At 41.8% G+C, this 15,128-nt stretch overlaps 1 long non-coding RNA gene across 2 annotated transcripts in view; it reads right to left on the reverse strand.

Annotated features, from left to right (window-relative positions):
* Positions 1 to 11,885, reverse strand: part of LOC137201746 (uncharacterized) — a 97,464-nt gene extending 85,579 nt beyond the window's left edge. For both annotated transcript variants that reach the window (XR_010932303.1, XR_010932304.1), the window contains exon 1: positions 11,560 to 11,885. This is a non-coding gene — a long non-coding RNA (uncharacterized lncRNA). The remainder of the gene's footprint in view (positions 1 to 11,559) is intronic.
* Between the last annotated feature and the right edge of the window lie 3,243 nt (positions 11,886 to 15,128).

Consider the following 15,128-nt stretch of genomic DNA (forward strand, 5'->3'; position numbering starts at 1 on the left):
ACGGTTTACGTCTATGGTATGTTATCATCCCCCAATACATTGCTAATATTTTTCACTTCAAAATTTCAATTCTCTAGGAAGTGAAAAATGAGAAAATATGTGTTTTATTTCACTTACATATTAACAATGTTGCTTCTCTTCTTTCCCCTCTATGTAAACTGAATTTCCCTATGATTTGTTTTCCTTTAGCTTAAAGAACTCTTTTTAATATTTCTTAGGATGCACAGCTGTTGATGAAAAATTCTCTCAACTTTGTTAAAAAACTATATTTTTCCTTCATTTTCAAGAGACAGTTTCACAGGATATAAAATTGACTTTTTTTTCTTTCTCGAGATTCTTTTAAAAGATGTCATTCCTTTGTCTCCAGTCTTGCATTTCTTTAAACGGAGAACTCAGCACAAATCATTATCTTTGTTCTTCTATATGTAATGTTTCTTCATACCCCTCGCCCCTGGCTGCTTTTAACATTTTTATCTTTATCACTGGTTTTCAAAAATTTGATTATGATATGTCTTGGTGTGGTTTTCTTTGTGTTTATCTTGTTTGGGCTTGTTGAGATTCTTGGGTATGTGGGTTTATAGTTCACAATAAATTTGGAAAAAATCTCCAAATATTTTTTCTGCTCCTTTCTTCTCTTTCTGGGACTTTAACTACATATATATTTATATAATCACTTGATACTGTCTCACACACTGAGGCTTTGTTAATTTTTTTCAGTCTTTTTTCTCCATTGTGTTTAGTTTTCCATTCTCCAGTAGATAATCTGATACAGTCATAATTATAATTATACAGTTACAATCTGCTAATCTAGTTGGATTAGTTTCCTATGGCTGCCATAACAAAGTACCACAAACTGGATGGCTTGAAACCATAGCCATTTATTGTCTCACAGTTCTGGAGAACTGAAATCAAGATGTCAAGAGGGCTATGCTCCTGCTGAAATCTGTGGAGAAGAATCCCTTGTCTTTTTAGCTGCTGGTGTTTGCTGACAGCTCTTGGCATTCCTTGGTTTATAGATGCATTCCTTTGATTTCTACCTCCACTGTCAACTGACCAACTTCTCCTTGTGTGTTTCCTGCCTCTCCTTTTAAGAGTACCAGTCATAGTGGATTAAGGGCCCATTTTACTCCAGGATGATCTCATCTTAAGTATTTACATGTGCAGTAACCCTATTTCCCAATTAAGTCACATTCCTAGGTACTGGGGTTTAGGACTTCTACATATCTTCTTGGGAAATACAGTTCAACCAGTCAAGTGTTCATTTAGATAGTATGGTTTTTCACCTCTAGAAGTTCCTGTTCTTTTTTATAAAAATATGTATTTTCCATTTCTCTCCTCATATTTACAATAGCTATTTTAAAGTCATTGTCTGCTAATTCCAACAGCTCTAACATTTCTTGTTCTGTTTCTGTTAACTGATTGTTTTTTTCCCCCTTGGAGATAGGTCATGTTTTCCTGCTTCTTCCTGATTGGGTATCAGGCCCTGTGAATGTTCTATTGTCCAGTGCTAGTTTGGTTGTCTCTCAGTTTATTGGGCTTTGATCTTGGAGGCAGGTAAATTACTTATGGATTAGCTTAATCCCCTTTTAAGCTTTTTAAAGCATGGGCCAAGATAGCCATTAGTCAGGAGCTGGTTTAACCCTACTACTAACATGTGACTCTTCCAGAGTCTCTATTGAATGCTCCCAGTATTCAGTGAGGTCTCTCTTCTCTGGTCAAAACATGAATGGCTCCCCACCCTGTGTGAGCACTGGGGATTGTTCATCCTATGGCTCTCTAATAGTTCCTCTTTGCTCGGTCTCATGGATTTACTCTACACACGTATAGCTTATTAATCAGCAAAAGACTCAAAGGGACCTAGAGCCAGGTTTCTAGAGCACTCTCTCTCTGCATAGCTCCCTTCTCTCTGGCACTTAATGTCACAAATTCCAGCTGCCTCATCCTCCTTAAATTCAAATTTCTGTCTTCTCAACTCAGCAAGACCACTATGTTCTGTGCTGCAGGCTGCAAAGTGCTTCCAGGCAGAAATCCAGGGCAATGCTGGGTCTTACCTTGTGTGTTCTCTTAGGGAACTGCCTGCTGTCCCAAAGTCTGAACACTGTTGAGCTGATTATGGTGGCAGAAGGGCAAATCTTATACAAATTACTTTGTCCTCGGCCCCTAAGTTTTGTGGGTTTTATATTGCATCTTCTAGCACATACAGGTCTTATCAAGGTTTCCAGAGTAATTGTTACTTCTTGATCACCACATCGAATCAGCATGCTGTCTTCAATATATTAGGAAACCATTTGTTCTGTGGAATGGAGAGGTGACCAAAGTCCTGTGGACTAAGTTATGATGGAGTCAAGAGAGCTAATGTAGCTCTGAACAGTGAAAGAACATTGAGTATATATTGCTGACCCTTCAAGTTAAAAGAAAAAGCTTCTGTTGATCTTTACTAACAAGTTAAAAACAAACAAAAACAACAATGAACAAACAAACAGTCACCAGATGTGTTCATTTGTTCCAGGAAAGAAACTACATTTGTAACAGCAGAGTGCAATTTGAGTCACCACTTGATTAAGTTTATGATCATACAGTCCTTCTCCAGAATTTGTCTGTCTTGTGTACAGGCTTAAGAGGTTATTTGAATAAGGATGTGTTAAGAATCACCACCTAGGCATCATTCAAGTCCTTGATAATGGCACTAATCTCTACAGTCCTTCCAGGAATGTGGTATTGCTTTTGGTTTAATAGTTTGGTAGGTGGAGGAAAAATTCTAGGGGTTTCCACTTGGCCTTTCTTACCATAATGTCCCTCACCCCATAGATCAGAGAATCAGTATAGGGGTTCTGCCAGTTCCAGCTATGCCTTCCAGAATTTTGAAAATAACCATGAGGCCTTTTTAGGGACCACTGGTCCATTGTGAAACATACCTGAGTGAAAATTACATTGATCACTTTGTAACCGAGCAGGACACTATGGGGGCCTCCTGGGACAGACCCCTCCCTCCATGTCCTCTGCTTTAGTTCCTCTCTGAAGTGCCTATATAATAGTATCTGATGCACATTTCCTGAGTTGTTTTACAGATGCTAAAACCCCCAGGAATGGGAGAAGTTAACTGCCTGAGGACCAAGAGGACATAGCCCAGAGACTACTGGAGCCTGAGGACTGATGATATTCACCCCTTTGACACACACACACACACACACACACCCAACCCCACCCCCCCTTCCCCCTAACCTCACCATCAACGAATCAGAGAATTGTGCATGAGCTGATCACATACCCTTCGACTCCCCTCCCTCACCTTGCCTTTAAAAATGCTTCCCTGAAGCCCACTGGGGAGTTTGGATGTTTTGAGCATGAGCTGCCCCAGACTCCCTGTCTGGCAGCTGCAGTAAATGCTGCACTTTCCTTCACCACAACCCAGTGTCAGTAGATTGGCTTTACTGCACGGGTGAGTGGACCCAAGTTTGGTTCGGTCACAACTGGACCTCCTTTAGCCCTGACGGCTGAGTCAGTGTCTTTAGGTCACAGGAATTAGTGTCGGTTCAGAGTCACTGCCCAATAATTTCCCCCCCAAACTGGCTATTTTCCATTCCTTGATGTACAGTCACCGTGATAAATGGCTGTGGGGACGTGGGGAAAGCCGGGAAAAAGAATTACAGTATAAACAGTTGGCAGCATATCAGGGTCCTTCCTCCAGCTGAATGCTGGCTTCTCCTGGAAGCATGCAGGGTCCCCAGCCTAACTTCATCCCTGGTGCCTTCATGCCTGTATTGATATTTCTATATGCCGTACCCCAACCAAACTCCTTTTTCAAGGTGGGAGACAATGGTGAAATGCAGTTATGTGAATCTGACCTCTTCACCTACACCATCATTTCTTCTCTTCCAATTCTTCCAAACTAGCTGATGCAGGCTTTCCGCTTTCTTCTCCTACAGCATATTCATCTCTAGTTGGCATCTAATCCTTCTCCTCTCTCTAATCTATAAAAGGTGATGAAAAACAATACAGATGGGCTTACCTATCAGGAAAGATGCAATAATACTATCTCCACTGCAACTTTATTAAAACTTTTACTGCACTTTATTTTGATTTAAACTGGACTATGTACTCAAAAGCAAAGATTCCTTATTTCATCCTGGTATCCTTATACCTACTAAAATTTGCTCACGCGATATGCACTAATTAAATTTTGTTGAAAGCAGAGCATGAATGCTTGAGCGCAAATGTAAACTAGTGTTATTATCAGCAAGAAGCTCAAGTTCTAACTGTAAAATTAGGATGATTATCCTGGGTTTGTAGTGACTGTGGGACACTGCATTGAAAAGGTTTTTCTACGGTACTAACCAAATCAAGAATCCTTCAGTATAGCCCAAGAAAGAAGGTCTTGATACACTGAAACCAATTATGTGAAGAAAGAGTTACCAGAGTTATTAAAACAAAGGTAGCCTGACGCCCCTGGCATTTGTAGGACAGAACTCAGAGAAGCACTAATAGATTTAATGATTCCATGTTTGAAGTCTGAAGTTCTGTGAATGATTCACCCTTAGCATATTTAAATGTATTAACTCCATTGCTTCTGGCAATTTATTTTTGGAAGCATTTTCCTTATGATCCAGTTGGGGAGTCTGGTACACAAGTATACAGCCAGGTCAGAGTTCTAGATCAAAGGGAAGTGTAAGAAAGAACTGACTTCCTCTCCTGTGTCTATTTTCCACTCATCCTACACACCTTCTTCTGTGGGTGGTTCAATTCCTAAGGAGGAAAGGAACTCCAGAGTTGTTCCTTTCAGGAAAGAGAGAAGGAATATGGGAGGAATGTGTAGGGAATATGGCAGAGCCAGGGTTTGCCTTGTATAGTTATAAAATGTCTACCAATTAGGAAAATTACGTCCTTTCTTCATCTGAATTTCATCCAAGGCAGAGGAATGAGACACTAGCAGGAAAGAGATCGAGGTTCCCCCCAAAAGGGAAAATAAAATCCTACTGCAGTTTTTCCATTATCGTGCCTCAGATCTTTCACTCTGTCTGCTTCAGGGTGTTCAGTCCAAAGCTTCCATGACAGCATGGAACATGCACATCTTACTCACCATTTATCACCACAACCTTGTTCATATAAACCAAATTTCAATATATTTATTCAATTTAAAAATTTAAATAAAACATATGTACATGCACTTTTTATAGGCAAGCAGTACAGAAGAGTATAAAATGCAAGGTATTTTTTCACTTCCTTAACCCCCTCATCATTCCTGTGCCCTGCAAAACCAGCAAACAATTCCTGGTTTTATTTCTTCTCGTGATTGCCTTCCTATTTATTGATTTATCAGTTATTTGTAATTTCTTTGACTCTGCATTATAAAAGATGATGAATTTATTTCACTTATACGATCTCCCAACACTCCCTATCAGGTCTCAGTTATTTATTTATTTAGTTAGTTAGTTATTTAGTTATTTAGTTATGGCTGTGTTGGGTCTTCGTTGCTGCACGCAGGTTTTCTCTAGTTGTGGTGAGCAGGGGCTACTCTTCTTTGTGGCGCACAGGCTTTTAATTGCAGTGGCTTCTCTTGTTGCGGAGCACAGGCTCTAGGAGCATGGGCTTCAGTAGTTGTGGCACACTGGCTCAGTAGTTGTGGCTCGTGGGCTATAGAGTGCAGGCTCAGTAGTCGTAGCACACGGGCTTAGCTGCTCTGCAGCATGTGGGATCTTCCCAGACCAGGGCTCGAACCCGTGGCCCCTGCATTCTCACCAGGGAAGTCCCTAGGTCTCAGTTTTTATAGTTATGTTACTATTTTTGGACAACAAATGTTAGTTGAATGGGTGAATGTAATCCAGTTTCTTCCTTCATTTCTTTACCCAAACAATGGTACCTTTATTTCTAAACCACTGGAAGCCAGCCTTCTGCCAAACAGTGAAAGAGCTTCCCATGCTGGGCCATTTGGCTTTTGGTTGGTAAGTCCTCTCTAACATGCTCAGGGATCTTTGGATTAATTGTAAAACATTACCCTTCTCAGAAGCATCTGAGTTTTAACAGGTCCTAAAGCCATTAGCTCAAGGCAGAAGTCCTGACCCCGGAGCGTTAAAACCTTCAAGCTTGCTCTTTAAATCCTCCAGGATGTCCTGTAGCTTCTTAGTGAGCTGCAGATTTGAACTGGGCAAAACTAAGACAGTGGAACGTATGCTTAGGGACTATGGATCATCAACTGTTTTTATTATGTCTGTGTTCTGAGGCTTTCTCTTTGGCTGTTGTCAGATGTATCAAAGCAAAACATCTCCAGGAAAAAAATATCAAAGGACCTAAAATTAATGTGTTATTTCAGATTTCTTCTGAGCCAGCAAAAGAATGTCCCTCTCTGACTAACGTCTGATAATGCAAGCCTCGCAGGCCAGCCCCTTTAACGTGCTGATTTAGGGCTTATGCCCGTTTTCCTCTCTCCTCTTTTCATCTTTGTCTCTCTGATGCAATCAGCATGCTGGCCTTAGGCTCACCTCGGTTTTGTTTTATTTTTTAAGGCAAAAAAACCCTTTTGGTTTTTCAATTGAATTTAAAATTAAACTCTTCTCTCCTTTTACAGCAAATTCCCTAAATCTTAGAGTTTGAAAGTTTTTATTTAAATCTTGCCTTTGAGTGAGTGGGTCAGAGAGAGGCAAATTCTCATCAATGATCCACTTTGGTAGCGCTGTTTGATTCTTAGCTGTGGAGTTCTGGGAAAAGCATTCGGTTCAGAATTGAAAAGCCTTGCTGGAATCCTTGATGTGTTGTTTACCTGCTGTGTGACTGTGGGTAGGTCACCTCAACCCTCCAAGCCACAGTCATCTCAAAGGAAAAGTGAAGATGGTAATGCAGGACTTAGCTCACAGAGCTGTGGCGCTGGTGCATGATGGGAGCTCAATGAACTTGATTCATCTCAAGCTGACAGTGTCTAAAATCAAATTTCTGATCTTCCTCAACCCTACATCATCTTCAGTTTTTCCCATCCCAGTTGATAGCAGCCCCAATCTTCTGGTTCCTCATGTCATGCTTGACACTTTCTCTCTCACCTCACTTCCATGACATCAGCAAATCCACATGGCTCTGCTTTAAAAAACTATGTTCTCAGTCTGCTACCTTGTGCTTCGTCCCCAGCTGCCACCGCTGTCCAAGCCACCATCAACTCTCACCTGATCACTACAGTAGCTGCCTAATGGGGCTCTCTATTTTTACCCTTGCCTCTCTAGGCTCTATTCCCAACACTTCAGCCAGAGCAATCCTTTAAAAAGTGAGTCCAATCTTGACCCTCCTCCACTCAAACTCAGCTGTGGTTTCTTGTTAGGGATGATCTCCAACTGGCTTACACTGGAATTGGGGTACCAGTTGTTAAAATACTGAAAGCTTTCTGTCGTTATTAGCAGATGGCCTATCCCCACAATCCCCTTCCTCTGAAATTCCCCTGGAGTCCACAGGAGATCTTTCCACAATGCGCCAACTCAGGAGTAATGCTTGGCACTTCAGGGAGGCTTCTAGGACGCTGCTGCTATGCTGTGGCCAGACATCCATGCTGATGGGCTGGTATCTGTGATGTATTTGCTGTTAAATGTTTGGAATAACACCTGTGTTTGTCATCTCATTCAAAATAAGAGCCAAGTTCCCATGTTGATAAGATTCTTTTCTACATTTTTGACTCTATCTTCTGCTACTCCTACATGTAATCATTTCATACAAGCCAGGAGTGCTTCTTGGAATTTCCTCGGTCAAGCAAAGTATGCGTCTGCCTTAGGGCCTTTGCGCTTGCTCTTTCCTCTGCTAGCAATGCCCCTGCTCCAGATACCCATCTGACCTGCTCTTTTATCTCTGGCAGCTATCTGTTCAAAAGTTACCATCTCAACAAGATGCTTCCTAAGTACCCTAGGTAAGTAGAAACGCTTTCCCCTTCTTCACTGGTACACTTTCATCACTGTACCCAATCATAATTTTTTCCCCATAACATTTATCTGACATGCTATATATTTCACCTGCATATTCATTTATTGTCTCCCTTCTCCCCACCCACTAGAAGGCAAGTTCCCCCAGGGCAGGAGTTTTGTCTTTTTTGCTTACTGCTTTATCTCCAGTGCCTAGAACAGTGTCTGACATACTGTAATCCCTCAATAACTATTCAGTGAATGAATGAACTACCCAGAGCCCAGTTTTCTCAGTTGAACCATAAGGAAAATAATACATCCCAGATAAATTATGAAGATTAAATAAACAATGAGAAAGCACCTGGTGGGCTATAAGGTCCCAAATAAACATCAGCTGTCATCAGTCTCCCCTTGTTGATAAATAGTTGTGGACCACAGGCACCATCCTTCGACACTACTGTCCATGAGCGTCTCCACGTTGAATGGAACCGCTAAATATTCTGCCCTGGTGTCCTGGGTGCCACAGCCCTGAATGGCCCTTGATACTGCTTGTGCCCTGAACCCTGAGTGAACCAGAGAGGCTTCTCAAGGTGCCAGGACGAGTGTGAGAGTCAGCACCGTGCCGGGCACGTTTTTGCTAGCTCTTCTCCTGTGGGCTCGTGCAGAGGTGGGGCTGGCGTCTAGTCATTTGTGCTCTGGTACTTGCATCAATGAGCCTCATTAAGGGAAGATACATTGAAGGAGGAAGGAGTAGACACCTGCTTTATCCTCCACTTCTGAAGTGGAGTCCAACAGTAATAAAAGGTTGAGGATGTGGCAGTGTCTGTATGACTTCGCAGGAATGTTTTTAAAATTTAAAGATTTGCTTCAGGAGACCTCTTGGAGACATGACTAAGGGTCATGGGAAAGGCAGGGAAAAACATGCAGGGAGCTTTGGGTAAAACAACATCCAAACCTACTGAATCCCTATATCATAGTTTCCACCAAGCTGTATTATCCATTCTCGTCTCTTAAAAAAACAAACAAACGAACACAAACACATACAGTGAGGAGTCTAAACTGCCGGGCTTGCTCTCAAGGTAAAGCTAGTCGAGACACCTTGTCCATCCCCCTCAAAGCCCCACCCTCTCTACACCTCCCACCCCCTTGAACTCACTGGAGAGTTGGCGTCTTTACTATCTGCTTAGAGTAAAAAGGGAAAGATAAAGCACTCTTACTAAAGTTATTGGGAGCAGCCTCCCCTGTTATAGAATCCTTTTTCCTCTGTACCTGAGGAAATGAGACATTTTGGAATCTGCCCTGGATCAGTCATGAGAATGTGGTAAAACAATGTGATCTGGAGATTGGCAGGCATTCTGCTCTCCCCAGCATTTATTACAGGGATTAGACCCTGTTATTCCCTGCGCTCGCGCACATTTGCGATAGGCGTCCTTTCGCCGGTTATAGAATAAATGTTTGATTCTGCAAGGGTAGGAGTCTTAGGTTTGCACAATGATACGTAGCTTTAAGTTAGTGGAAAATAATTTTGGAAAGCAGATCTTAGTTTCCATGTCATAAAAATATTTCGCTCTAGTATTTTGTCCTGACAGCTCAAACAAATATAATATGAGAATACTACCTGTGGCTTATTTTTTTTCTCTTTTGGTTTCTAATGCTGAATTTATAATCTCCTCTAACTTGTGTGACCACACATATTTAAAATTCCTGTATCAATTTGATTCACTGCCACATTTCCTTGTGTGTAGAAAAGGAAGTTACAGACCTCAAATGGCTTTTACATTGTCTGGGTGATAGGTGCCCTATACATATGGAATATCAGATGCTGTTTCAAGGCTGCTCTTGACATTGCCGCTGTTAATAACTCTTCCATTTGAGAATATTTCCATTCTGTACCAAAACTCTATCTAAGGGGTGAGGGAAAGTGGTGAAAACGGGCACCACGTGGATGCCAGCAAGTTTCCCAATGGGTTATGATCACCAAATTATTCCAAAAGAGATGACTGGGGGTGGGGGGAAGGGGGGGAGGGAGATAGAAAAACAAATTTTGGCAGAACCAAGTTTAGAAGAAAAACAATACTTTCACTGAATTTAGCCTCTGCTCTCTGTCATAGAAAATTATAATAAGTACAAGAGAATTGCATTCAATTTTGGTCAAGTATTATTCTTGGAATATGCATTAGTCAGAATTGGCCTCATTAGGAGGGCACTTTTTGAACAGCTATGTAGTGGTTCTCAAAGCATGCAGACTCCTGAGAGGGTGTGATGCGAAGTTTAACAAGCTGATTTCACGTTCGATATCACTTACATTTCAAACCAGGACAGAAACCACGGCTTATACTGAACCTTTAAATGACAAGACGCGGAGCAAAATACATTTACATATAAACATGCAATAACGTTATCAGAATTGCCACAACCCGTTAAGTACAAACATAGACCTACCTATTGACAATACGGCTTGGGTTCTGGGCCTCTTTTTTTCCCCTTCTTGTAAGTCCACATCTTCCATTAAACCTACAGATGTGTTGAATTTACATACCAGTCTACACTGAGGCACATGTTTTTATTTTGCTTCCCTATTTATAATCTTTATTTTGAAAACAACTATTGTGGTTTGGATTTACCTTGGGGCTGGATTTTACACATGTATAGGCTCATAATATTTTTTTTTCTGGAGGTTCTTAAATCATTTTTAGCTATATTATCTGATTTGCCATCATCCCGTCAGTACGAAGAAGTAGGTACAGCGTACACTTCCAAACACATTTAATTGATGAAGAAAATGAGTTAGAAGATTAGGTAGCAAAGGAAAATTTTAGGGGTATTTGACTGAGTTAAAACTGGGCTAAGAGAGGCAGAGAGGAAAATCTTGCTTACTTTTTACCCAGAGCAGAGACTGAGCAAATTGAAACTTTAGCATATCCTGTATCTTGATACTAATGTTAATTCAGAAGTTCGGTAACCCAGAGCAGAGAAGCCAAAAGCTCAGAAAATATCAAATCTGTTTACCTGGAAGAGGTGCTCTGGGTAGGACTCGGCAGCCCTCACATAGGAGCAAAGGCATTTCCGGTTGGTTTGGGCTTCTCCCTTAAAACACTGCTGTTGCCCTTTTCCTCTACCAGGTAAACAAACAAATGCTTATGCTGGCGGCTGGCCATTTATGTCTTAAAAACTGGTGCCCATTCCAAACTTAGCACCGAAAGACTTTCTTCGGTGACTACTTACAGGAAAAAGATTGCCCTACTTGAAATCATTCGAGCTTGTGTCCAGATTTGAGGAGTGTATGGAAGCTTCCTTAAAGCTTTTTGGGTCTCTCTGAGGTAGCAGAGAGAATACCATTGAAGCTGGGTTACTTTCCTGGTGCTGCCTTCCAAATAGGTCTTTCTCACTGGATTCTAGCATTTTCGCTTCTGGCCTAAGCCAGGAAGTGCCCAGGTGTGTGTAACTCTACTGAAATTAAAATCTACGAGCTTTTTTTCATCTCTTGTATGTTGAAGTTCAATTTTATTTGGCAACGAGGTTTCAGACAGGTTCTCATTTCTTTTGAACCAGGTCATCTAGCTTCTATTTTTCATCGAAGAATCTCAGTTAACTTTGATTTTTAATTCTCAGACACCCAACTCTCTGAACCACCCATCCTGCCTCAGTACCCTGCTCTTTTCTTCCATATAAGGCCTTGAAGCGTACTCACCTTACTCAGTGAAAAGCCCTCAGGGATGGGGAGCTGCCAGCACATTAGAAATGTGATCTAGAGTCGCTCGGCTCGAGGCTGGTCACATCCAGGTTAGAAGATATCAGGTATAAAATGAGAAAAAAATATTATCTCACAGCACTTATCAGACCATCTTCTTATAAGTCTTTTTCTTGTTTAGCTTTTTAGTTCATTTCTTGGTTTTTCTGGAAAAAATGCTGCAGTTATGTTGCTCACGCAGCCAAAAATCTGCACTTAATTGGGCACATAAAAAAACAGCAGACAGGAAGTCTACTTCCTCACAGAGAGATATTGTGGTTTATGGACTCTGCTTTCGTACTGCAAAGCCAATGCATTATTTTATTTTTTAATACACTCCTGGTAAGATGTCCCTGGCAACCAAAAAGCTGTTTAGGTGCCCATGAGAATCAGTATCAGCCCAGGTGGAGGTCCTTGATTACAAAATATTAGTTTAATCTGGGTTTGATTTTGAATCAATATTGAGTTCTTGAAGTTTTCTGGATACTACAGAACTAGAGAATTTAATATTTGGGTATGCACCGAAAAAGTTATACACATTTGCGCAAGAGACGGCTGCATCCCACAAGTAGGGCTGTGTTGACTATCCATGAGTTCTGGGAAAACATTTAAATTGCCTGTGTAACTTCCCCTGCACACACCCTCAATTCACTCCCCTCTGAGAGGAGCCGGAGAGTTTCCTAAGGGTTATCGAGTTACAAAGGGGAAGGAAGTCTTTATCAAAAGATTGAAGATGCTTACTTTTCCAGTGGTCTTTCCAACTCTTTAGCTTTATCCTTTACATTCTTCCTCTTGTCATTTATACCTCCCGTATTTGAGTCATAATAATTACATTCCCAAGAATACGAACGCAAGACTTTTGGAGCCCAGCTTCTTATTTATAGATGAGGAAAGGGAGACAAAAAGTAGTTTTCATGATTTTTTTCCCCCAAGAACATGCAACTGCAGTGGCATTGACAGGACTAAAACCCGATTCTTCCCTGACACCGCACTGCTTTTCTGTGTGAGTGGAAAAACAAAAATGAAACTACTGTTCTCTTGTCACTTGGTTTGAGCTGTAAGACCGGGTACATTTGGTTCTAGGCCTTTTCTATCTGCTTGTCTTGGGCATAATGCCTCATAATTTGGAAAAATTATATAAGCCCCCAATTTTTCCTAGGACATGTGAGAAACTGCCATTTGTTTTTAGCAACCTAGTGTCATAAAGGTAGCGTGGGCCTAATCCCACTGAAAAGTTAAATGAGAGCTTTGTGTAATTGCTTTGCCTTTTAATTCAGACTAAGCCACAGGTAATCAAGTCTTTCCCTAATACCCTGGGCTTTAGAGAAACTAAAACCCATCCAGTTTGTACAGGTATCTCTGGCCTCAAACTGGAATTTTCTAAGGCTCATGGTCAACTCAATCCATGGAGGAGATTTATGTCATGCAAGTGTTTTTGCATAGTCCTTTGTCTGGGACTAATTTTGACTCTTTCCCTGCTAGAGAGGATAAATCTTAAGGTCTTTCTCCAGTTGCTGCCCAATCCAGACAGTGGGTTGGAAACTTGATCAAGGAATCAGAGAGCTTAGACTCAGTCTCCGTTTCTCAAACTTGTCTCTGCCTCTTTGGCTCCGTCTTCAAAGGAATAAGCCGAACAGGAAAAAAACTGTTGCACATGGTCGTGTCTGGCTGTATTTTGATGGGGGGAACAGTTCCTATCCTCTGGTTGTTCTATAGGGGAATCACGGGTGGGGCTGAATATCTCCACCCGCTGATTTGAGGGTTTGAGGGTGTGGGCAATAGCTCCTTTCTTATTTCTACAGAAATAACTGGATTTTCTTGGTGTTGGCTTGGTATCAACTAGCTCACACAGAAAGGGAAAAATAAGGATAAATATTATCATTTATCGTCAAGTTCCTACCATGCATCAGGGCTGGTTTCAGAGTCTTCATCTATATTATCTTATCTTCCAAATCACTGAATAATGTAGGATTTATTATCCTTATTTTATAGGTGATGGGGAAAATATCAAGTTCTTTCCATCACCTTCAGGATAAAGTCCAAACCTCTTAACAGGAAGAGGCAGGAAAGTGTAGCAGTTAAGGGTATGAAGTGTACAGCCAAGCTGCCCGGCTTCAATCCCAGATCTGCCACTTACTAGCTGTACAAACTTAGGCAAGTTCCTTAAGTTTTCTGTGCCTCAGTTTCTGCATCTGTAAAGTGCAGACACAACTTTATATGGTTGTTAGAGTGTTAAACATTTAGTAAATTTAAAGTGCTTAAAGCAATGCCTGGCGCATAGTACTAAATATTAGCTAATGTTGCTATTATTGCCATTATTATTATTATTAGCGATAGAATGAGATTTTCATGATCTCAGATTTCAGCTAAAGCCTCTAAGTTGGCAACACTGGTTGACAAATCCCCCCACAATTTAAAAAACAATGGTAGGGCTTCCCTGGTGGCGCAGTGGTTGAGAGTCCGTCTGCCAATGCAGGGGACGCAGGTTCGTGCCCCGGTCTGGGAAGATCCCACATGCCGTGGAGCGGCTGGGCCTGTGAGCCATGGCCACTGAGCCTGCGCGTCCAGAGCCTGTGCTCTGCAATGGGAGAGGCCACAACAGTGAGAGGCCCGCATATCGCAAAAAACAAAAAACAAAAAAAAAACGGTAGATACAATTCTGCAAGACTTACTGAAATGTAGCTAGGTGGTCCTGATTCCATCACCCACTACCACTTATACAGAGAAAAGAATAAAAATTCAAGAATCCTTTGAAGTAGAGAATTCACAAGATTAGTACGTTCTCAGTCTAGTGGGCAGTGCTGTGGCATTTCCCCAAGACAAATAAGAGGCTCTGAACATTGGGTGTCTCTGAAAGGAGAAACTGGGACCTCGTCCTAACCTGGAGCTTTTCCATGTTGGGGCATCTGTAGGCTGCTCTGGTGTTTCCCCTGGAGCAGAGTGTAGAGAGAGAATTCTGGGACATCTGACAGCCTGGTGAACAGAGAGGTTCATGCTTGCTTCTTCCCTGGTAGATTCTTATGGAGAAGCCCTTGCTGGCTGGGTGAGGAAAGAAGACTAGAAGGGCCCAGCTTGCACTCCCACAGTTTCACATGGGGAGGACCTATGAGCTTCCTGTGGGGCAGGTGGATGCTTTGAAAGCCAGGTGGGCTTTGACCATATGAAGATACCTTGCCCTAGAGAGAAGACTTCAACAGTGGGAGACGAGGTCTATGGCCAAGGGCAAGGAACTGGGAAAGGGTGACAGGAGGCAGGCTGGAAAGCTCATTAGTCATATGAACTGTGCCTTATAGAGTCTCCTGAAGAACCTACATCTCTGTCCCACAAGAGAGCCAGCATCTGAACACCCGTGACCGGCAGCCAGTCTACACTGGTGTTCCCTCTAAAGGAACTGCAACAGCAGGACCAGTTAGGTTAAAAATAGACTTTTATCTGTATTTTCTATACCCCTCTTCCTCTTTCCTGGCCCTGGGAGGGGAACAGACAAAGAGGGAAAGAAAAGACCATGATACCTTATCCAATGCACGTGC

This window comes from Pseudorca crassidens, chromosome 11 (genome assembly GCF_039906515.1).
Source record: "Pseudorca crassidens isolate mPseCra1 chromosome 11, mPseCra1.hap1, whole genome shotgun sequence".
NCBI lineage: Eukaryota > Metazoa > Chordata > Mammalia > Artiodactyla > Delphinidae > Pseudorca > Pseudorca crassidens.